This window comes from Agelaius phoeniceus, chromosome 4 (assembly GCF_051311805.1).
Source record: "Agelaius phoeniceus isolate bAgePho1 chromosome 4, bAgePho1.hap1, whole genome shotgun sequence".
Taxonomy (NCBI): Eukaryota; Metazoa; Chordata; class Aves; order Passeriformes; family Icteridae; genus Agelaius; species Agelaius phoeniceus.
This window is the reverse complement of record NC_135268.1, coordinates 54,487,926-54,513,028: the sequence shown is the minus strand read 5'-3', so window position 1 is coordinate 54,513,028 and position 25,103 is coordinate 54,487,926.

Genomic DNA, 25,103 nt, shown 5'->3' with positions numbered 1-25,103 from the left:
AACAGCTGAGTCATCTAACAAAAGAATCATAATTATATGGCTTCCATAAAGGAAAAAGGAACCCAAACACTACAGTTTTTCAGTTATTAGACAAGAATTTAAAATACTACACATGAAGTAAGTTACAGTCTTCTCATAAAGAGAAGAAAACAAATAAGGAAATGATCCTTTAATTTGCATGCAATTACATAACTAAAATTACTATCCCAATTCATACATACAGGAGGATCAAATTAAGGCTGCACAGGTATTAGGCCTGCCCTTTTCACATACTGAGTGAAGATACCTAGTTATCATTCTGAACAGTATTGCTTTGATAGACTCAAAATCAGCAGTATCTTTAATATCATGACACTCCCCAAGTGATTGGTTATTCCTGTAGTTATTTTTTCTCCCAAATTACGCAGTAACTTAAGAGCTAATAAAAATGTGGCTATTATGTCATGGTGGCCCCAGAATTTTGTGGCTAACAATGGTATTTATAAATGTGCCGTGATATGTAATTCTAAAAACTATGAAATACACTTAAAAATACTTTCATACAATAATCATGGTTTGTGTAAAGTTTCTTGTATGTGACAGAAAATGATGTATATCCTTCAAGCGAAAAAAATCAGCTTCTAATGTAATACAATATCATAATATAAAAATCAAATGGGAGCAAAGGATGTTTCAGAGCACCATGTCCATTCAGATGAAGCTGTGATTTAAGTCAGTGCTAAAGTCAATAATGTGTGTCAGGACTGAACAAATATATTGACATGAACACATATATAACAAATTCCAAAAATATGCTGTTCTTTTTTTTTAACAACATCAGAAGGTTGAGAGAATATTATTAAATTGATAGAATATCTATCAGTGTTTTATGAACACCAACCATGTATAGGAAAACTATAAAAATACACTGAAAACAATATCTAATTGTTGCAGAAATATGTAGTAGACATTAATTTTAGGATCTTAACAGACCTAGGGTTCAGAAGCTGTGTGGGTATGAGGAGTTCTTCCTAGATTCCATCAGAGTAAAGCAACTGATATTGAGAAATCTTGGCAAAATCTGAATATTTTAAGTTATTGAAGACATCTAAATATACCTAAGATCTTGCCAACATTTGTTGAAATAGAGAGCAATGCTTGTTTACTTTTCTACTTTTGCTAAATGTGTAAGTGTTCCAAGTCTGTAACACTCTTTACTGATCTCCCTCTTCAAATATGCAGTTTAAGTGATTGGGACCAGTCAAACATTTCGTGCCAACAGCTTCTCAATTAGAAAAATGTTCATTTGCTTTAAAAAAAAAAAAAAAAGTTGGGGACAGAAAGCATTTTAGATATTGCTACTTTTTAATGTAAATTGTTCTATGCTGCTGTAGGATTCAGTTTCAATTAAAATCAGAGTAAGATTTCTATACAGAACAACAGTCAGATTCAAAATGTACACAAGCAGGTAAGAAGCCCAAGATTAGATCTCCTTATTTAAGAAGCTGAGGGTTAAATGGTCTTTGGAACTCATGAATACTTTAATCAACAGGCTCACAAAGTGTTTCATAAAATGTGTCTCTCAAGGTCTCTTTTAGAGAAAATATTATCTATCTGTAAAAACAAATACTATTACAGTCATCAAAGAACTCTTTTTTTTAAGACTAAAGTCTCTAGAGCATTCAATTACACATATAAAATTGCATCTGCATTAGGAAAACGAGATTGAAAACAGAACAACCAGTAGTTGCTGGACAAGCCACAGGGACAGTAATAACAGGAGGCCCCCGGTTTAAAACCCCTCCCTTAAAAGTACCAGATACTTAGCGTGGATCTGTGGATCTTGATTTTGGTTTTCACACAGCAGAACAGTCTCACTGGTACAAGCAAGAAGTACTACTAAAGATAGATTAGCCCTCAGCTGGGGGGGATAAAAACTCTTACTTTTTCAGGCAAGGTGAGGTTCACCAGTTTTTTACAAACCAAGATTTTTGTATTCTCCTGTCCAACATTGAATGTTTTTTCAAAGTTTTGGTTTGGTTAGTTAGGTTTTTTTACCACTACCATCCCCCTTCCTCGCTGTTTAGAATCACCACACTGTAGCACTAGAGGGAAGCACAAAGAGCAGGGCCACCCCTCAGGGAAGAGCAATCAAGAGTGTTCAGGGCACTCAGAGGATAGTGCCCTTGCCAACCAAAGTGGATCTGTCATTGAGCTGATAACAGAGTCCAGCATCGCTCCCAGACAAAGCAAGGAGATGAACCAGGCATGGAGTTTATTCAGGGTTCCAGTGAGGAGCAGCAGAAAACAGGACCAAAGACAAGACTGGAAGCAAGATAAGCCATATGAGAGGTCTTTTCAGGAAACAAGTTACTTTCAGTGTAGGTCCAAGGTCCATCCACACAACACAAACAGGACAGGTATGTTTCAGCCATAGCCCAGGACAGCGCACTGGATAATCAGGCCTCAGCTCACATGAGGCATCTGAAACCCAGCACAGATGGTGGGATTGGAAGCCCCAGGTGAGGCTGGTCAGGGTCATTTAGACCTATGAGCATATTAAGAGCCCTGACAATCACAGCCTTTCAGCTTCTTCATGATACCAAAACTTAGGAATACAACCAAAGTTTCTAGTCAAGCTTGACTCAGGAAAAAAAATCAGCCTAAGCGGGCTCAGATTTCATGTCTCAGGCATCAATATAATACTGTGTAGATACAAACATGATTTTTTTTAGATCATCTGTGAAACTCCAAATGTATTGTTTACTCCACAAATTCTGGTTTTGATAATACTGAGAACTCATCAAGTCCAAGGAATGTTGAACAACAAAAGACTCAGCTAAGGTCCAAAGTTTGTTGGTGTCCACAAGATAAAATTATGTCCCACTTCTGCTGGAATTCTCATGGGTAAAATTAACCGATAAGCCTTAATTCAAAGCTTTCCCATATGAAAGGGAGAGGAATTATAAGTAACACAAATATCTATGAGCTTTTAAAAAAAATTTTGTAGCTATCTATTTGGACAGTAGGCAAAAAGTAGCAAAATCATTTTCAGTGTTTGCTTGAACAGTAAATTTTTAGATGGCTGTAATGTGAACTCTCCTCCCATGAAAAATGTACTGGATGAAAGGCAATGCTACTTAGAAATGCCATACAAAGAGGTTGACTCCTTCTCACACCCACCTGACTGACACATTTTTGTTAATACAAAGAAAAGGGTTTTTACAGCAGAGAGTTAATTCCCTTATGAATTATCCGCTGTTTTATGCCATCGTGGGATAGATAAAGTTGCCATGAAAATACTTTGCTGAAGGCAATACAGAGAAAAAAGAATAAAAATCTGCTCTTGATTTGACAACACAGGGCCTGTTCATTCCTCTATCACATACTTCCAAGTCTCATTGTCACCTTTATCAATTAATATTTAGAACACTGGACTAAATATTGGTGTAAGAAATATGTCAAAAGCTTCATACCTAAGACAGTGATGCTTCATACACAAAAAATATTGAGTGGTGTCATCTTTCTTTTTCCAAAACAGACTACTCTATTTTTTACCTTCTGAACAAAAAATATTTTTTTAAAAGACAGAGGTTTACATAAAATGAAGTTAAGAAAAATAGTTAGCATCATTTATTATGGAAATAAACATGTATAGAAAGCAACATTTTCCCATAAAGATTTTATTCCTTTTACACTAAAATATATAGCTTTCTGACATGACAGAAAAAAATGATTTCCAGATGAAAAAATGTTAGTTGTGTCCAACTATAACTTCAATTAATGACCTTAAGCATATTTTCACTATGGAATTCATAAGTCCTGTTATATTATCTATATGTCAAATGTATTTACATTTTGCACCAGATGTAAAATTATAGGACTATAACACAAAAGAACCATATAAATATTTTATCAAATTCTTTTACTATTAGAATAACTTCATTAATAATTTTTAAAAATAGACAAATATCAAAAACATCTTCTAAAAAGTTACCAAAACAAATATATTACAAGTTTTAGTGGTTTATGTTTCATTCATTTAAATTAAATTTCTATATTTCATCCAAACAGTAAAACTGGTGCTTTCATCATTATAGAGGTAACTTTTTTCTATTATGTCTATATAGAAAGTTTTCAGCAAGACAACTTTCTCATTAATTTTTTTAATCACAAAAATTTCCGAAAAACTTAAGGTGGTCAGAAATTTTTCCCTATACTTCCTAAACCAGAAACTGAAATGAATTTAAAAAATATATATAATATTATCTTTGCATCTTCACCTTCCAAAAAAAAAATCTCACATTTTGAGTAAGACCATCCAACCATCAATTCAGCATTTGGTAGTAGTGAGAAGAACAAGCATCTGAAAGGAGATCAAGGATTTCCAATAGCAAATCTTTAACTAAAATAGTAGGTTTCAATGTCATTAGACACAAAACCACTTTAAAAGGCTCTATTGTATTTCTGTAATGTTTCATCCATACATGTACAAGTAGGGCTGGAGCATTTACCAGATGTGGATGGGACCATGCTCTAAAGGGAAAAAAAATTCATCCCTGAGCTATCAACAGAAATGTTCAAGAATAAACCAAAGAGGTTAAACAATTATAAAAGGAAAACCTGTGATTCCTTTATGGTCATTGGAAAGGTGATCATCATTTAGAAGGCCAAGGTTTAACTTTTTTTTCGTGACAAACAGAGGAAAACAGTAATTCTAGAACAGCAGTGAGGTATGTAACTAAGGGGCAGTTTGCTCTGTCAGTACATCAAAAGCACCACTTTCCTTTTTAAAAAATATAGGTAAGAAAAGGAGATTAATTCAGCAATTTATTTAGACGATCAAAGAGCTCATTTCTATTTGGTTTGATTTTTATTTGTCTTGAATTATGTACATCAAAAGCATATACCTCAGGCTTATAAGAAAAAGAGAATAAGAAAGTTAAAGCACTAAAATTAACATCAGGGGAACAGATGAGGAAACAACTTCAAGACCAATAAGTAGCTATGACTTTTTCTGTTATAAAGATAAACATTTTGACCTTTTTAAAATATGACTTCTGGAACGGCAAGGGCAACATAATCAGGTCTTTTACAAAGGACACATATTCAATGCAATAAATTGAAGAGTTCTCAGAGAGCTGGTAAAAAGTGATATTAATATAATGTTAAAGCACGATTTACTTGTTTTTAATAAACTTGGCCATTTTAAATTCAAGTATTAGAACACTGACAGGTTTCTGTATATTCCACTGCAAATTTCAAGACTTATTTGAATTATCAATGCTGTAGAAACTTTTCAAGGTCTTGTATCTTGCAACTTTTTCACAATGGCATTGCAAATGTAAATGCAATACTAATGTAAACTTATTGTCAAATACATATATCTTATCAAAGTGTACATATATTTTATGCATATGAATCAAAACACCACATTTTTAAGCAATTCAGTTCCAAGAAGTCCTTACAAATTTGCTGAAACTATGTTAGCAGAAAGTAGAATTCTGCTCTGAAAAAATCACAGAAAACTTTAACTTGTCATAGAAAAATATCATGCAACGTGTCACCTCTCTAAAAGAGAGAGCTGTCTGTGAAGCTGAGCTAAATAACAGCTGAGAGTAGTTTTCTCTCCCCTGAGACAAATGACTTATGATTTAGAAGAATCCTTTTTCACCCACTTACGAGTTACTCTCTTGAGTATACTCCTTAACAGAGAGGTGTGAGCTAGTAGTTCCCCTAGTGGGAAGTGGGAGCCCTGGGGAATTCTGCGGTTGGGCAGACAGTCCTGTCCCGCTGCCCAAGCCAGAAGGGGAGTAGGGTCACTGGGGAAAGCCCCAGTTGCCTCACTGAGCTCCTGGAGGGGGAGGCACTGACTCCAGGCCCAGGCATGGACTGGCAGGTGGGCTTGGTCCAGGGATGGTCAGGGCTGTGTGGACTTGGACACCAGCCCTGGGACAGAGAATGAAGGCCCCAGTAAGCTATAATGGGGTCCAGAGCCCCACACAGGGGCAGAGAGAGGCCCCAGGTGAGGCTCAGCAAGGACAACAAGGCCTGATATTGTCACTGGGGCCCTGACAATATTAATCTCTACTTTTACATCCACATGATCTATTCACACAGCTTCTAGTCTCTCTCTTTTATTTCCCTTTACTATTTTCTTCTTCATTCTTCCTCATGACACCTTTGCTTGTATAGGTTCAAGGCAGAAATTTACTAAAATAATATTCAAAGGAACTAACTTATTGAAAAGCATAAAGGGAAACCATCACTTCCCTCAACCTGCTGTCAACAGTCCCAATAACACAGTCCAGGATGATTTATTTGATTTATAAAATAAAACAGTATCACCAAAAATCTTAATTTCTGACTCAGTGTTATTATGTATCTCTACGATATTTTTAGTATTAATGGTTAAAGATCAACCTTAGTAGTGTAACAACTGCCATTGCATTGTAATTCAATCCAATCAAACAGTCAACACAGCTACTCTGTGTGGTTGTTCTGGTATTCAGTTTACAGTTTCTTTTCCTTAATTTAATGCCGAAATTCTAACTACATCATCTTGTCCTGCACTAAATTATTTCTCTCTGACTTAATACTTCAAACCACTGGCTATGTGTAGCATGCTAATTCTCCCTGTCCCTTTTCATTGCTAAGTCAAATGTACATACTTCCTTCTCTTATCTTTCCTCAGAAATCAAGCCCTCCATCTCCTTGATCTAGGGTTTGGGTTTGATTTTTTTTGGTGTATTGGGAGAGGGTTGTTGCTTTATGAACTCATCCTCACAGCCTCATTCAGTTTGTCAATATCTCTTTTGGAGGCAACTTCTAATATCAAATGCAATATTCAAGATATATTCACTCCAAAACACCACAAAGAAAGAGTTGTTTCCTTGGTTGTTGAAACAGTACCAAACTCTTTACTACTTTCTGACCTCTTTATCCTCTGCTCTGCCAGCTGCAGAGCCGAAAGAAACATTTAAGTCCCTCATAACAGATGTGTATTTCTATTTATTCTCTACCTGTCTTTCCAGGCCGATACAATGGCAAACTTACTTGGAATGTTAATGAACAAATCTTTCAAAACTAAACAACACCAATAATAAGGGCAAAGCACAACAGAAAGAATTCATGTAAACACATTACCTCTCTTATGTTACCTTTACATTGAAAATTTTATCAGATTTTGTAAGTTCTGCAGGTCTCTTCAAAATCTTACAAGTTATTTGCAGTTGTTAATAACATAAGATTAGTAAGGACCCAAAAGGTCAAGCTTATTTCCCCTGCTACCATAAATTCTATTGTAAGTTAATTTGTTTATGAGTTTATCAGTCTATCCTAAAAGTTTTCAACTTTTCTGCTCTACATTGTAAATTACTCATAATCATACACTGCATACAGGGATAAAAACTGCTACCTCGCTTTTGCATGCATGGAAATAAAATGTACAGATTCTAAGATTTTTCTGGTGGACACATCTAGAATAGAGATTGTCAGCTCTGAGGCATACAACAAGTATAGCTTAAGTTGTTAGTACTAGAGTTGCTATGCAAAAAAAAATTAGATTGTGTGCCAAAACTAAGTAATTAACTATGCTGCTCTTTATTTTCCAACACTGCTTTACTTAATAAAAAAACATATGCACAAATATTAATAGAAGTAACATGCATTAATATTAAGAGATGTATTAAAAAGGAAATGAAAAATACCTCTAAATTTAAAAACCTCTATTTTTTCTGTTAAAACTACTCTTGTTAAAACTGCATAGTGACAGTAAGAAGTATTCTCGTAGCTGTCTACTCAATCAGATTAGAAGACTCTCTATACACATGTAGTCAGAAAATGACAATATATAACATGACCTGGCTATTCTTAGCTTCAATTTCTTCTATGTAGTTAAATTTATTGTAATTAAGAAGACAATCTATAGAGTCATTTTAATTAATCTGTAAACTTCACAGTATCACACACTGGCAGGACAAAGAACTTCAGATTTTTTCATAGTTAATGCATTTGCTTAATTCCTGTCATTAGAAAAGAAAGAAGAAAATGTTTTTGCAGACCTCTGAAGGCCTAAAAATATTTTTTTGTTTTCAGTCTCATTAGAAACTTTGATGTATAAACCATCAAAATAATATTTTTATTTTTAGAAATCTGTGATATTTTTCACATCTCTTTCAGTCAACTGTAACCCATCAGAAAGCACTTTTATTATGTCAAAAGTGAACTTGTCCTTTCTTGTTCTACAGGAGCTTCTGTTTTCTTCATTTATCAGCTATGATGATAAAAAATAATCCCTACATACCCCTAGGATTGTGATTGCCTTCTGTTTGCTTTCCTTTATTTTTGCTACACATGTAAGATAATTTCAACTCTTACATAGCCTGTGACATGCTAAGCCCACTCTAGTTCATGTAACCACTAAGATAATTTTTTTCATCATTTTTATATCACTCCCTCATCTTTTCTCTATTTCTCCAAGCACATTCAACTGCATCAAGATGGGTTTCTTAGGATATACCTTTCTTTTCTCATACAATTCCATTTCTTTCTGCTTATGTTGTCTGTGCTGTATCCCATCATTCTCTTGTAATAATATTCATCTCTATCAGTGATAAGAAAATATTGGTTCTTTTAGTCGTTGTTCATTTTTTTCAGAAACCTGTTTTTTTGGCTTATCACAAATTACTCACCATAGCTGTCATAATCAACAGAATAAAATGAACAGTGAAATTAAGCACATGTTATATGTTTCTTGTGAAACTTTGGTCCTGTGAAAAATCATTTATTAATGAAAGCAATTTATTTTCCACAGTACATTTTAACAAATCTAAACAAAATCCTAGAGTGACTTGTGAAGAACTTACCAATATACAATTTCCTAACTTTTTCTTTATGATAAGTTTTTGATATTTCTAAGGCGAATGGAAAAGAAACTGCAATGAAGTGCTAAATAGTCTGTTTTTAGCATCAGTACTGCTGCAGCCTTTCAGTATTAAATTTATTCCACTAGTGGCTAAGTGTGCTGGTTTTGTCTAGGATAGCATTTATTTTCTTCAGAGTATTCCCTATGGTTGTGTTTTGGATTTGCACTCTAACCAGGGTTGATAACACAGGGATGCTTTCCTCACTGCTGAGCTGCACTGAGATTTTCTGCTCCTTATCCCACCCCACCAGCAAGGAGGCTGGGGGTGCAGAACAGTTTGGAAGGGGACACAGCTGCCAGGACAGCTGACCTCAGATAACCAGAGGGATATTCCATACCATATGGCATCATGCTCAGCATATAAAGCTGGGGGAAAAAGAAGGAAGGGGAGAAATTCAAAGTGACAGTGTTTGTCTTCCAAGTCACCAGTATATGTGATGGAGCCCTGCTTTCCTGAAGGTGGCTGAACACCTGCCTGATCAGGGGAAGGTGTGAATGAATTTGTTATTGGATTTTGCATGAGCATGCAGCTGCTGCTTTACCTATTAAAAAGTCTTTAACTCAACCCAAAAGTTTTCTTACTTTTACCCTTCCAATTCCCTCTCTCATCCCACCAGGAGAAAATGAGCAAAGAACTGTGAGATGTTTAGCTGTTGGCTGGGGATCACCCATGAGACTAATTAATTAACCTTTAGCATCCCAGAACTTAATTCCAAAGCAAAACCAAGTAAGTAAAATATGAAGGTAAATCTCCAAGACAAGACAAATACTGCTGTCTTTCTCACACTGTGTTTTTCCTTTATCCTTCAGTTGATTTTTTTTCTTTCTCAATAAAGACTGATTCTTAAATATTGTAATAAACTTCACAGCTGGTATGTTTGGACATGTGGAATTTCTGCACTTATTAAAGTAGATATAGAAAGCTTCCTGGTCTAAATTAATTTTTAAAAAAATACTTATTTTTTATTATAACAGAACTCTCTTAACTTTTTTGATTTGAACAATTTTGAAAGCTGAAGCAAATACAGAAGCAAAACTGCTACAGTCCAACAATTCTACCTCATTATAAAAAAAGGGAAAAAGCGATTTTTACAAATTTGCCTCTAGAAGGGTTTTAACTGAATTAGAGGTATCACTACTGTGGTCAACCTTTGCAGTATGAAGAAGATAAGGATATGATTTGCCAGGGTCAATAGGAGACATCTTTTCTATAAGTGAGGATTTGTTGGTAATATTATTGAAACTTGGAAATGCAGCTTGAAAGTAACTTGAACTGATTAATGAACATTGTATAAGCAAGTGTACAACTGGGAAGAGGAGAGCAGAACACGGGTTCAGGAAGATGCATTTCTAATAAGCATTAGGAGTGTCTACGTAGCTTCATTACAATGGGTTTCTGGGATTAAAAGACCGTGCTACCTAGATGGCATAATGACAATGAAGTCATCTGGTGATTTGACATCAGAGGATTCAACTTTTGTGTCTTCTAAAGAAATTACTTCAGCAGGCCAGGGATTGTAAAGGCCACAGATAGAGTCACTGCATCTGCTTTCCTCTAGTATTCTGCAGGTCAGCAATCCTGTTCTGCTTTGAGATTTGACAGCACCAGTACATTGTTATCAGCTATAGCAGTTGGTCTTTAGCTGTGACTTCCTATATTGTGGAATTAAAGCCATACAACTGATTTTTTTCTGACCATATCTTTGTAAATATTAAATGGACAGAATGTCAGCCACTTACAGTATTTTTCCAGGGATAAGAAAGTCTATCCACAACAGGTTCTCCAGAATTCATGCTCAGCACTCAAACTACCCTGACTAAACCTACAGGATCAATGATTCTGTGCTGAGTGGTTAACAAAATTAATTATATCATATTATAACAATGTCAGGTGTATGAATGTGACCACATTATATCTCCATGTACCTTGCATGAAGTAAAAAGGTTCAAACAGCTCAACTCAGATACATATTTCTGTAATAAAAACATTCTTTTTTTCTTGCCTAGTAAACTTAACTTTGAATTCTTTATCAAGTATTTAAAATGCTACATCTCTGCTTTTAAAACCAAGTTAGAACTAATAACTGGGTAAATGCAGTTGTCTGCAGTTCTCTTTAAGCTGTAGATGAAGGTGCTAGCAGTCCTATGCTTCAAGGTTTCAAAAAGTTTCTTGGCATAAGGATGGATACTACAGTGAAAAGTTCTAAAAGAATTTACAAAGATTAAAAGAGTATGGGAAATTAGTCTAGTCTTCACAATATCCTAATTCTCATTTAATGCACTGGCACTCCATCCAAGGGATGCACATGTGAGAAAAATCTCAAATTCTTCATCAGGTGGGTTGAAAATGAAACCGCTTTTTGGTCTAATCTATAAAAAATCCTAATCAGGTGCCATGGCATAACAGTCCCTGACAAGGCATACTGACAGATATAATGAGAACAACTTTAAATTGAAGCATGGTGAAGTAAGGAGCACAGGTTGGGGAAATAATAAAGTAGAGAGAATGATAATCAGCAGAAGATAAAGTTACTTTAATGGACTTTAAGACTCCTGAAATGTGCAATGAGATGATGTCGGAATATATAGGGGTTTTTTTATGAACTGAAGAAAAAGACCCTCCAGTATTATATCATTCTAAGGTAGCTAAGTGAAACCAAACAGGGGAGAGGAAATTATTAAAGCATGGGGGAAAAAGGAAAATAATTATATTCTGACTTTTTTTAAATTTTTTTCCCATTCCTTATTCAAACTGTCTACTTAAACTGAAATCACTTCAAAGAAGCAGCTTATATTTTTGCATGACTGTAAAGCATCTAACACACTTCTGTGGACCCTACACAGATGCCCTAAAAGAGGGCTTTAATGACATTATTTAGACTGATTAAGACAACAATATAAAATATGAAAATTAACTCCTAGCACTTTTGAAGACAATTACAACATTTTGACCTTTTTTGAAGCGAGCTTTCAGTCCAAATATGAAAATATCTCTGTATATGAACATATATGAATATCTCTGTGTAGGAACATATATTAATATCCCAAAATGTATTTTACTTTTTTCCTGTATGTAAATCTCCACAAGAAAACCTTTTTTTTCTCCTGAGAAATATTATCTATTCTTTGAAGAATAAATTTAAATTGAAGGACTTCAGTCCTTAAGATTAAATTCCCAAAGATTCACCTTTGGGGAAAGACTATGTCCTGCCAACCTAAGATACTGTCTCTGAGCAGCCCCACTAAAGTTACTGGGTCTGTAAGAGAGATGAAATCCTTGTTTTTAATATTCTTTCTATGGACTATAACTCTAGGCAACCTTTTTTTTCTTTTTTGTTCTAGAAAATAGGCTTTTTATTTTCTTTTCTGTGGAATTCATTGTGAAGTGCTTGTTTTCCTTTCAGTATACATGGAGTGTAGGTGTTCAATTTAAGATTCAGGAATCAGTCCCTTTTTTGGATTCAATCTTGAGAACTGATATATTCATAATAAAAACAAATAAAAATATTTTCCAATATTAGCATAGGCTTTACATTAATTGAACTAGGGAAAGGTAAAAAACCTTTTTTACCTCAGTATTTCATAAAATGCATTGATAGTATTCACTAAATACAGAGAAACATTTTGAAAATTAGTTCTTCCTGGATTTTGAACACATCAAAGGTTATAAAAGGTTACTACTATTTTTTTTTTCATTACTGCTCATTCTGTTCTTGTTGGCTATTGAAAATAATTGATCCTTTCACCTTTATTTTGTCCCTTTATATTTACATAGTCATTACAACTGCCCCTACCTTTCTTTTCTTCAGACTGAAAACACACAGCTCTGTTTTAACTATCCTTTCCAGGTTCAATTGCCAAAACTTTTCATCCTTCGTTTATGTTCAATTTCCACCATTAATTTTGAGCAGCTGCCCTCTTTACTGATCGAAGGGATATGACTGAGGTCTACCACTGCTGAAATTTTCCTCATGTGCTTTGTTAGACCTCCATGAGCTACTGCTTATGTTCTGATTGTTAAACCAACATAATCACAGATTAATTTTTAGCTACATCAGTTTGCTTATCCCTCCTACTGCACAGACACAGGGTCATGAGTCCTGATACAAGAGGTCCATAGGCAAAAGGTGGGGAGTGGGGCAGGTGTAACTGTCCCTTTCACAGGTGCTGTTTGCTTGTGAGAAAGTCACTAGTTTTATTTTAATGACACTTCCTCCTGTCTTTCCAACCCTGATTCATCCTCACGGTATTTCTTTTCACTTTATTTTTAATAGCTGAAACTTTTCATAATTCATTTCACTTTGATGTTTCCATGCCCAATTTTTTTTCACCAACTCTTCCTAGGATTTTCTGCAATCTTTATGGTAATAGCTCAGAAAACCTAAAAGGAGTCTTCCCTATGTGGAAGGAAAGTGTTATTAAATGAGGACAAAGACAGAGGTAAATATGAAAGAAACCATAGCTCCTGGCTCTATGTTCCTGCTGAGTTTGAAAGTCAGTGGAATGTGAGAGTCCTTCCTCTTCTCAAAGGTAAGATATTTCTAATCAGCACTATCATGCTCTAAGGCACTATCTTACAACACCCATTAGTTGTAAACTCAGCAGGAACTGCAACCCTCTGCCTCTCAAAGAAAAAAAATATTTTTCCTCTATGTGATCCAGATTATCGAGAAAAAAAGGAGACAGGATACAGATTACATGCGAACATGTGCTACATTCCCATTCAAGCTGCTGTTGACAATACATTATACAAAAGTCATGATCACACAAGTTATTCAGTATTTTTCACTTAAATGAATTTTAGTAGGAACAGGATTTTCAGATTACTCCTCCTGTGTGCCATGAGCTCCAGGGATCAGGAAATGATTGATGACTGAATTTTCTGCACTCTACTGGATGTAAAAGAGAATATTCTTTACTACAAATGAAAACAAGCAATATTGAAAGGGAGTAGACACACACAGGGAGTAAAATGATCAATTTTTCTGAGTCTAGGAGCCCAAATTACCTAAATATATTGCTGATCTCCTCAGTAGTCTTTCTTGATAGTACACCAAGTAAGGCCTGGCAGAAGGTTGAAGCTGTTCATTTAGGCACAGTTGCAATAAAAGCAGGCTTTGATCCCCAAACTATCTTCTTGAAATTAATTGTCCTTTTGATACAAGTATTATAAAATATTCAGATTGTAGTTCTTGTGTTTCAATTCCTAAATAAAAAATACAATTTATTATAATTATTTTCCAAAGAGGTAGACAAGGGACAGACATGGACGGGGCCAAAATCCTTGAAAAAGTCAGTGTTTCAGAAAACCATTTGGACAAGAAAAGACAAAGAAACCTTTCTGTAAAACAAAAGAGTCTTCAATAAAGCAATGATAAGAACTTGACTATTTAGATGGGGTCCACCACAGTTTTTAGCTCACAAAATACTCCACAAAAATATAAAACTGGATAAAGTTAAATTTTTTTTTTCTGCTTATACCAAAGATAACCATCTTCACAATTTGACTGAAGAAACACATTGACTTTTCAGACACCTTAGAAAATTTCGAATCCTCATACTTTATTTCCCATCTTTTTCCATCAAATAAACCCTTTCTCAGCTACAGCCCTACAAACTCACAAGGTTCACTGTTATAACAAAATTTTTCTTCTCACAGCCCTCTATCATTTATGTTATAAGAAAGCAAGAGATTTGACTGATTCAGACTGCTTATATGCTCAGTATTCACATACTTTCTCCCAGCTACATGAGAATTAGCAAAAATACTTAGATCTTTGCCAAGCTAAAGATTTGCAAGGAAATCCTTTCTTGTCTCATATTTATAAGGCAATTAGTCTAGGACTATTTTTTTTTCTCTGTTTATATTATGTATCTCTTACCTAGCTGGTCTGTATTTTATGGTAGCCCCATCGTATAAGTATTAATGAGAGTAATGTAACAAGAATTCACTGGTGAATTGGATCTCAGGCAGTAATTTTCTTCCCCTCTTATGGATAAAAGCATTCACCTCTCCCTTAAAAATCTTTTCTAAGATTAAAAAAAGTTTCGTCCTGAACCTTGTCATTGAACACATCAATTAAGGAAAGGCAAGACTCGCAGATACTTGTTCCTCATGCTGTTCTCTTCTAAATTCTGTTAAATTATATACTACCTTTAGTGCTTTAGCAATCATGATTCTGTTTAAAATATTTTCTCAAGTGCAGTGGGATTTTTAATGTTTCAATTATTTTAAGGGATTTTAGCAACATTAGACATCTGTTGGATACCCACACAAACACATCCTTGTACAGAAATGTTTAATGTGGAAATATGGATATGAGGATTTTTTTAAATTAAAAATGCAACATTTTTAAAAGGAAAAAAATGAAGGACATATATTAAAATGGCAAAGGTGTCAGCAGATCTTATTGGAATGTGTCAGTCAGACTACATCATTACATTCCTGTTCTGCGTAATGCTCTTTTTGCCACCACTCTCACTGAAAGGCAGAGCATTACTAGCACCATTTGAGTTAGAAGAGGAAGAAGACAGAAAAAAACAGGTTTTATTTAGGTTTCTGCTGTTGACCATAAAGTTCTGGAAAACCCTTCTAACTTAGTCTTCTTGGAAAAATGCTAAAAATCAAAGTTCACAAGGAAGAGGTGATGTGAAGAGCAACAAGGAGAAAAATCACTGTTCAGTTCATGTTTTTTCTTTTCTACATTTATGGCAGAGGGCATAAGATCAAATGCTCTTTCCCTCTTATTTCTTCATGTGACTAATCTTCCTTCTCTCCTCTGTATATCTTGAAACTGGCAAGGTGCCACTTTGTGTCAAATTCCACTTATCAAGTTCTTTGTCCACATAAAATCTCAGATTTGAGAGGAACTTCTAAGTGGTATCCTCAGCAATGTGTAACTACACCCCACAAACATGAAAATATAGTAAACTGCAGGCAAAGGCTGAAGTAAAGTACTGTCTGGAAAATGTTGAATATTTTAGCATTATGATGACTATATTATAACTGGCAAGTATTATAGAACCTATCCTAAATCAAAATTTCTCTGCAAGTACAGTATAACTATACTCATATGAGCAACTAAAAGAAAACACTTTTTTTTTTTTTCAACAATATTCTCATTTTCCCAGCTTAAATAAACTTATGCTATTCCTGCTGCGTTTTATGCTCTCCACTTGATTATTAATATATGTGTATTTCGTCTTTCTTTAGTATTTCAGTTTTCTATATTTTCCATAGCCTAATTCAAATTCTGATCATCTTATTAATAAGAATGAATTAACAAATTATAGAGAATTTTCTCCACTGCTAGATAGTTACCTTCACATGTAAGTGAACTGCTGAGATCCTTTGTCATTCTCTCCTGTCACTTTAGGGCATCTCAGTAAACTATGATTTCAGAGTTCTAAAACAAACTCCAAAGCTGAATCACAATATGGGACACCCCAGGTTGCTATATCATTATGCTTCATTGCACTAAAAATATACCCTTAAGCAAATATATGTAAACCGTTATGAGAAAGAAGGCAAAAAAAGAAGGGGGTGCAGGAGGAAGAAACAAGACAATACAGTTCTACTTCACTCATTCACTCAAAGGTTACAGATATCTTTCAGTTGCAGAAATTTTTTTGTAATAGACTATGTGCCCTGCTGTTGCAAAAAAACTTCATTAAATAATCCCATTCACAATATTTGTTTCAATATTAATTTCCCTCATGCTTACAAATATTCCTGAAACATCAATGCTACATTTGATCACAGCAAGTTTATACCTGTTTGCTCTTGTGTAAATGCATTTTACCTTAAATCATCCTTTTCTCTGGTGTTTATTTCTGGAAGGTAAAATATATCCTCTCCCAGATTTTACCTTACAAAACTTTCTGTGCTCAATAAGTTGCTTTCAATAAAATAAAGTTTTCATCTTTCTGGTCAGCTCATATTAAAAAAAATTATGTCCAGAACTATATAAAAGAGTCAATATAAGATTTTAGCAATACCTTATGAATGTTATTGGTATTTCCTTTCTGTAACAGAAATAATTTCCTGATGGAGCTTGTAGTATGTCCCACCCCTCACCTCTTCCTGTTCTGCCCTTAATACTCTAGTCACTCTGCAATTGCTCAGAATGTTAATTTCTTTGACTTTGGATCTTTTGAAGTAGAAAAATCCCATTTTATAGCAGAATGTTTTTTTTAATATATAAACGGATGATCACCCATATTTCAACCCGTTTCTAAGATCATCTAATTCTTTCAATCAGATATTCTGAACACTTCTGTATTGGTATTAACTTCCAATTTTCTGTCATCAGAAAATTTCATGAGTACCTTATGACTTTTTGTGAACATCAATGAAAATCAAATTGCTTTCTCAAATATCCCATAATCTAATGGATAAAACCTTCTTGGGTTTCCAAAGGTTTGAAGGGGTTCTTGCTTTTAAAGAATATGATCAGCAATGACATAAAAGAGCTTTTCAATGTTAAATTATTTAGAGAAAGATAGGAAATGAAGCTAAGAAAAGTTAGTTCTCAGAGGAAAGAAAGGTCAGCTACTGGTGACCACCAATTAGGGAGAAATTGATGACGAGTTACACTGACATGACTTGTAAAAATATTGATATACAGTTTAGCAGGTGGGACAAAGTGACAAAGTTTGCTGGTGACAGGAGTTTAGATAGTAAGGATAAAGTCTGGTTGTAAGTAATTGCAGAAGGAACTATTAACTAGGAGAAACTAGCTACTAAAATGGCAGGTGAACTTCAATATGAATAAAGATAAGATAAAATGCAATAATAATTGTCTTTACAATTGTAATAAAAAATTTAATAAACCAGTCCAACTTCTCATAAAAAATGATCAGCTCTGAGCTGACAATCAACCCATCAGAAGCATGGGTAGGGGTTTCAAAAGCAGTTATCACAAAAAATCATTAACTTGATATTCAGAAGTGTCCATAAAGCAAATCAGGATATTAGAAGTCAGTCGGGGAAAAAAAAAATGTTGTCATTTTTCCATGTACAAACCCAATATTATCCTGCATTTTCAGTACTATGTAAAATTCTGTTTCATTCTTCTCAGTAAGAATAAAATAACAATGGAAAAGACGATGGAAACAAAATCAAAAGTATAGCAAAAACATCTCAAAGATCAAAATCTTAGTATGACTAAAAGGAAATGCATCATAAATATTTTAAATACAGATACATATAGCCAAGAATTTTTGTTTATAAAAACTGAGCAATATAATCAGGCTAAAGCAAGCAATCGTAAGTCTGAATGAATATAGAACACCTCATTAATAATAGCACTGTATTTTTGTTGCTATACAAGAAAAATCAAAATATCTTTTCTCCTTTCTTATGCTCATCCCTATGAAGTCCATCTAGGTCCTAAGGTCTGTGCCACCAGCCTTCCTCAAGCAGAGAAGAGTTGTAATAACAGGAAATTACTGACATCCTGAAGGGCATGTCCCTTCATCTTCAGTGTTGACAACCATTTAGGGATTATTTTCTATGTTTTCTAATAACAGCCCTCTCCTTCTCATTGGTTTCAGTAAATTTCCCCTCACCTGGCAAAGGATGGACAAACCTAACAGCTCCAGCACCACCCTGCCACCTGAGACATGTCCAGCCTGCATACTGATGTACCAGCCTGCCCTTGGCTTTTCCTCCACTCCCCTGCCCTCTCCAGCCATTCCATGTCTGTGTCTGACACCAGTTACCCTCTGAGCCTATCCTGACCCATGTCCTGGATGTTGTCTCAACATTGCTTCATCTCTGGGGACATCAGCCTGTTTCTGGCTCTGGTCACCATGGCTAGCTGTAACAAGCTAAAAAATCTCATCTCATTAAATTTCATTTAAATAAATTTATTGCCAATTATCAGTTTTTAATTATTCGTTGAGGTAGTGAGTAATGAAATATTTGGGGAAATGCCTTCCCTCCCTCTTGTCCAGACTCAGCTTTAGTGCAACTCTTCTTCTTTCCTCGTCTCAACCACTCTTGTTTTCACCTTACACTCAGTCCCTCCAAACCATTTTGATGAGGAAACAGGCAGTGCAGAAGGTTGGGAACAGTACACAGAGATTTCTTTCTGCAAGTACTTTTTGTTTCATACTGTTCCCCTGCTCTGGCATGGGTTGCCTCTGGGCCACACTCCCTTCAGTGGTGCCCCTGCCCCAGCACAGGCAACACAAAGGATGTAATCCCTCAGGGGTGTCCCTTGTCCCCACTTCCAAAGCACTTTTTTTCAGGAGTTCATCTAGTTACATATTCCCAAAATTTTCTCTTTTCATTCATTTTCCTCATTCTTTCTCCAAATAGTCCTCTTCACATACTCTATCATGTGTCCCATTTTGAGTGTCCTCCTGTGTTCTGCTTGCATTTCCTGACCCCAGTAGCAGCCATCCTTCCTCAAGAAAGAAAAGAAAGAAATGATATGTGAGTCTCTGTTTGGTGGAAGTTTTGAGGTGTCATGGACTATTTCCCTCCGTCTAGAGCTGTCTGGAATCCACTGTGAGCAGCACAGGACAATTTGTTCACTCCTTCCACAGAGGATGCCTGCAGCCTCAGCCTCAAACCCTGCATTTATTCCCAGTGCATCAGGGCTTCCGTGCCCCCTCCCTGGCTGATGGGACAGGCACTGGCTGGTGAGGACTGTGTCCTGCCAGTCCTGTGCTGAATCCTTACATTGAATAATTTCCCAGATGCTAGGCAGCCAATGGTATTTATTATCCTATGACACTAAAAAAATTAATGGGTTTTATGAAATGACTATGTAGATTATAAGATTTCTACTATACCAGGAATTCAAGGAACTGATGTTAAAACAGGTGTGTTGAGTGGTCAGTTGCTAAAAAAAGCCAAAATTATGTGAGGCTAGCTCCCTGACACACTGCTCTGTCACTTCCTTAATCGTGTGACCCTTTACTAGGGATTACAAAAAAATTATATTCAATGAGTCACAGTATAAGGATTATAGGGTTATGTAACTCATTTTATTGCCAACATGAAAACTCAACAATCAGAATATGCTAGATAAAACAGAACCAATGGAGCTTATTCACTCTATATTAAAAATGTTTAGAATGTATCAGTAAGGTATTAACAGTCAGATTTAAAAAAAAATGCATTTCTTCATCAACTTCAATGCAAGAAGCTGAATTTGCCACAGGATACAGAAAAGATAAAAAAATTACTAAGTCTGAAAGTGTCAAGACCTGACCACATGCTAGAGATTCATGGAAAGCTATAAAGCAGACTCTTTTTCTGAATTAGAAAGTTCAGAGCTGAAAAGAGATAGGGAATGGGTAAGCATTTGGATGAAGCACCATATGTTGGCTGTGTTCTCATTCTGCCCTAGATAAATGTAAAGTCAGTGTTGAAATGGTACACTTATGTGGACATGGTCATCTCTCACATCTACCACAGACATTCACACATTTCTGTGTTCTAAGGCTAATAACTAGTAAAACTGCCTCATACAATTCTGTCTAACATAACCACCTCATCCACAGCATTTACATTCAAATCTTTGTTTCAAACATGAAGTTTCTAAGTCCAAAATTAGGTAATTTTTAATCCCACACTAACTCAGTCCATCAATGTCTGATTTTCCTTCCTTTATTCCATACTTATTGACAAATAAAATAGAATGCACAGATTCTTCAGCTGAGAAAAAAAATATATTGTTTCTTGTTGTCCTTGTATGTTATCTATTAAGATGATTTTTTCCTTATAAGTAAGCTCCAAATATATTTGTGATTTGTATCTAGAGAAATTTCATATATTATCCACATTCAGAAAATTATTTTTTCTCTCTCTTTAAATAATCCTGAAGCCAGACTTTTATTTATTCTTTTCTATAATTTAAACAGAAGCCTTATTTTTTATATAATTGAAAAGGAACTACTTTAATATACTTCAGTAAAGGTATACTGTCTGCCTCCACCTTACTTTTTTATTATTTGCCAAAATCAAAATGAAGGCATCATAATCTTTCTTAAATCTTTTCTGGAAGAAGTGAATTTTGCAATATTGATAATGTATCTTTATTTATTTCCATCCACTGTCTCAGTAATGCAGTTAAGTGGCGTCTATTGATCAAGTTCAAATTGTTTAGTGTGCATGTTCTCTCACTGTTTCTTCACTCATTTGTAGAATCCTCAAATACACAGATATTCATCTCTGGAAACAAAGCACAGGGTAAAACCAACTAAACTTCTGTGACTAGCCAGAATTTTGTACTTGGTATATTGTTCTTAATTTCACTCATATTTAGTCAACTTCAATGTCTGTTTATTTGGAAAAAGATTTTGATTGTATTTTCTGTTAGATCATAAAATCTTGGAATCATAGAATAGTTTGGGTAGAAAGGAGCCTTAAATATTATCTAATTCTAACACTCCTGAAATGGGCAAGCACACCAAGTTGCTCCACCAGGCTGGTCTTCCAGGGATTGGGCATCCACAATTTCTCTGGGCAATGTGTTCCAGTGCCTCACCACCCTCACAGCAAAGAATTTCCTCCAAAAATCTAATCTAAACCCATCCTCTTTCAGTTTGAAGCCATTCCCCCTTTTCTTATCACTACATGTCCTTGTCATAAGTATCTCTCCACTCTTCTTGTATTTATTTATTTACTGGAAGGCTGCTGTAGGGTTTCCCCAGAGCCTTCTCTTCTCCAGGCTGAACAACCCCAACTCTCTCAGCCTGGCTCTCAGAAGGCTCTAGCCTTCTGACCATCTTCATAGCCCTCCTCTGGACTTGCTCCAGCAGATTCCTTTCCTTCTTGTGTTGGCAGCCCCAGAGCTGGATGCAGCACTCCAGTGGGGTCTCATGAGAGCAGAGTACAGGGGAGAATCACCTGCCTTTATCTGCTGGTCACATTTATTTAATTGTCTCCCCAGCCTGCACTAGGATTGCCCTGACCCTTGGCCTTGTTGAACTTCATTAGGATCACACAGAGCCACGTCTCAAGCCTGTCAAGCTCCCTCTGGATGGCCTCCCTTCCCTGCAGGGTGTCACCTACACCACACAGCCTGGAGTCATTGGCAAGCTTGCTGACTTTCACACAGTTCCACTCTCCGTGTCACCAGACAAGATATCAAACAGTGTAACACCCAGTAGTGACCCCTGAGGAATGCCACTCATATTTGGTCTCCACTTGGACATCAGGTCATTGACTGAAGCTTTTTTGTGTTCATCCATCCACCCAAACTTCTTACCCACTAACTTCTCCATCTGTCAAATCCATGTCTCCTCAATTTAGAGACAAGGATGTCATGTAGGACAGTGTTCATTCATGCAGATATCCTGTCTTTTTTGCCTGACTTTGTCTTTGCTGGGGTGCATTCTCCTGAGGAGCCATACCACCATGTCTCCATTGTCTCCATGCTGCAAATAAGGTCAGAGCCCTATAGATGTGTAGTTATCTGTAACTCTTATTCTTTCCTGATGTCTCATCCAGTTGTATAGAAGTACTTAAAAGGTCTGAAAAACCCTCAAATAATTACTTAACACATTTCAGCAGAGAGGCAGTAGCTAATTGGAGCAGCCATTGGCTACAGTTTAATCCAAAGTGGCATATCTGTATAGACCTTGATTTCCACCAACTAAACATTTGGTCTAGACATCAGATTTAAACACAGCAGTGACCTATGCACCTTGCTGTCATATCATTACAATCCAAGAGGCTGTTCACCTTTCTCACCAAGTGATTTTAAGTAGTCTAATGCCCAAATAACAAGGGAGAAATAGGAAAAAAAAAAAACTATATGAATTTAAAATTCTTCAAATGGTTTTAAACTGATCTTATGAAAAGTAAAGTAAATGATCTATGGATTAAATGGTTCACTAACAGTTTTTGTGAATTTACCTGTCTTTCACTAACTGCAAATTAACCTCCAAAATTAATGTGGTGTGTCTAGTACAATTCCCTTTCACTCCTGTATTACTCAAGTATTTTTCTATTTTTCCTACTCATTCTTCTTGAATAGAGGTAACATCCCTGAAGAAAAATTTCTATGATCTAACATTATTTTTCAAATGTAATTTTTCTTTCAATCTTTTTATTTACCTATGTGTATTTCCCCAGTGAGGATAAATTTTATCATTCGTTCATTTGGTTTTGTATGGTAAGGTTTTCTCTTTAACAGAGTGAAAGATAGACACAGTTGATTAGAAGAGAACCACCTGTTTTGCTAATGGGCACAAGGTAGGCCAGACTAATTTTCATTTTAAGTAGAGCCTTTCTCTGCAATCACTTTATTGAGAAAAGGCCAACTCAGTAACAAAGCTGGGCTATTAATAAAGAGTTGGTCTTCTAATGAAGAAATTTGTTCTACACATGATGTCTCAGTAATTACTTTCCAGAAGGCGGTCATTCTGTGGATTTAGCCAGAGGCATAAAGCTAGCAACTTCCTCTCAAACTGAAAATCTATCTATCAGGACTATCTGTCACCTGGAATATTAGATATGGTTCAAATTCTGAATCCATCCACAGAAATGTAGGCACTAGCTCTTTAGTAGCATAAGATCAATGATCTTCTTTGACCCATCTTTTCTAGAGGTAAGACCCCATAAAAAGCTGGCATCTCAGAGGATCACTTCAAACAAGCAAATAGCATTCAGGAAAATGTGTTGGTTCAAAACGTGTTGATCTAGAAACAAGTCTGCAAATTCCTCACAGAGAGAGGTGCCTTGAATCAGTATGAAGTAAACATGAGAAGGCATCCACATTACGTAGAAAAAACAAAATTGAGCTATGTTTTATTATTCCAAAATTCAGTCATATTACTCAGAACTTAGTGAAAAAATCTTTTCCTGGTATTAGCTTTTTAATAGAGGTAATGAAATAAAATTTAGAAAGAATCTTAGCAGCAGAGAGAACTCAGTTTTCCATCCTGCTGAAATATTCTAGCCACTAGTTTTCAGTATCATACTTACATTTCTTCTCTTTTTTTTCTCACTTTCCCTCTCATTCTTTCCCCATAAATATTATACTCTTAACTATGTAGGAACAGATTAAACAGGAAAGTTGGAAACCACCCTCCTTTTCATATATGTCTTTCTTCTTCCCTTTCATAGTTGTCCCATAGTGCAGGCTGTAGATTAAAGCATTAAGTTTGAGATGAAAGTGAATCTGTGTGTCTGAATTCCCACACTCTAAAAAGATTGGTGGTCTGTCAATAGCATATTTTGAGAAAGTTTTCTATCAATCCATGTAATAAGGCAGTCTTCATTCAAGGAACTCCATTATAATATAATCTCCTAAATTAAAAAATATTTTTAAAGAGAACAGTCACAAATACACTTCCACAGTTAATGCTCTCTGTTATCAGAGAAGAATACAGACATAAGAATACCTCCTACACTGAGCCATTAAGAGGATTTAAACTAATGGAGATCTGAATCACTGATTAACTAAATATGGAAGTGTGTGTTCAGCTGGCAGAGGACATTCCAGCAATGCCCCAAAATAGATGAAAAGGTGTAGGAATTAAACATTGACACTTTGGCTCCCAAGCACCACTACGTGGCAGAATTCTTTGGTCTGAGTTAGCTGAGTTAAGGCAGAGTTCACGTGGAGTTTACATTACACACAAAATAAGAAGACAAATCAAAAACCCAAATCCTGGTCCAAGGAGTAAGGTGGCACATTTTTCCATTCACTGCTCAAAGTAAAAAATTATTTTTGAGGTAAGAGAGCTAAACCAAGCTCCATGTATTCTATATCCTAACAATCACCTAGGATATAAAATACATTTTTTGCTTGACTTAGAAGTAATTGAATGCCTATAAATACCACTGAAAGCTAAGACATTCTAAATAAAGATGATTTCCTTTTGAAATTAGCTCAATAAAAATACTTAGCTTTACAAATATGTCTAAAATCAATATAATATAGAACAATGTGTTCACTTCAAAAACAACCAATATAGGTTTATATTCCTCCAGGTTTACATTTCTCCAAAAACAGAGAGAGAATGAATGGCATCAATCTTGTTCTTTACAGACAAAATTAAAATGCATACAAATACAAACAATCAAGTATACAGTGCATGTGTTTACTAGACTGAAGAAAATCTGTCCTCAGATGTCTTCTTTCCTATGGATTCTCACAGACTCCATAGACAGTTTGATATCAATTTTTGTTAATTTTCCGTTTTTCTTATCAGCAAAATGATGTCTTCATCC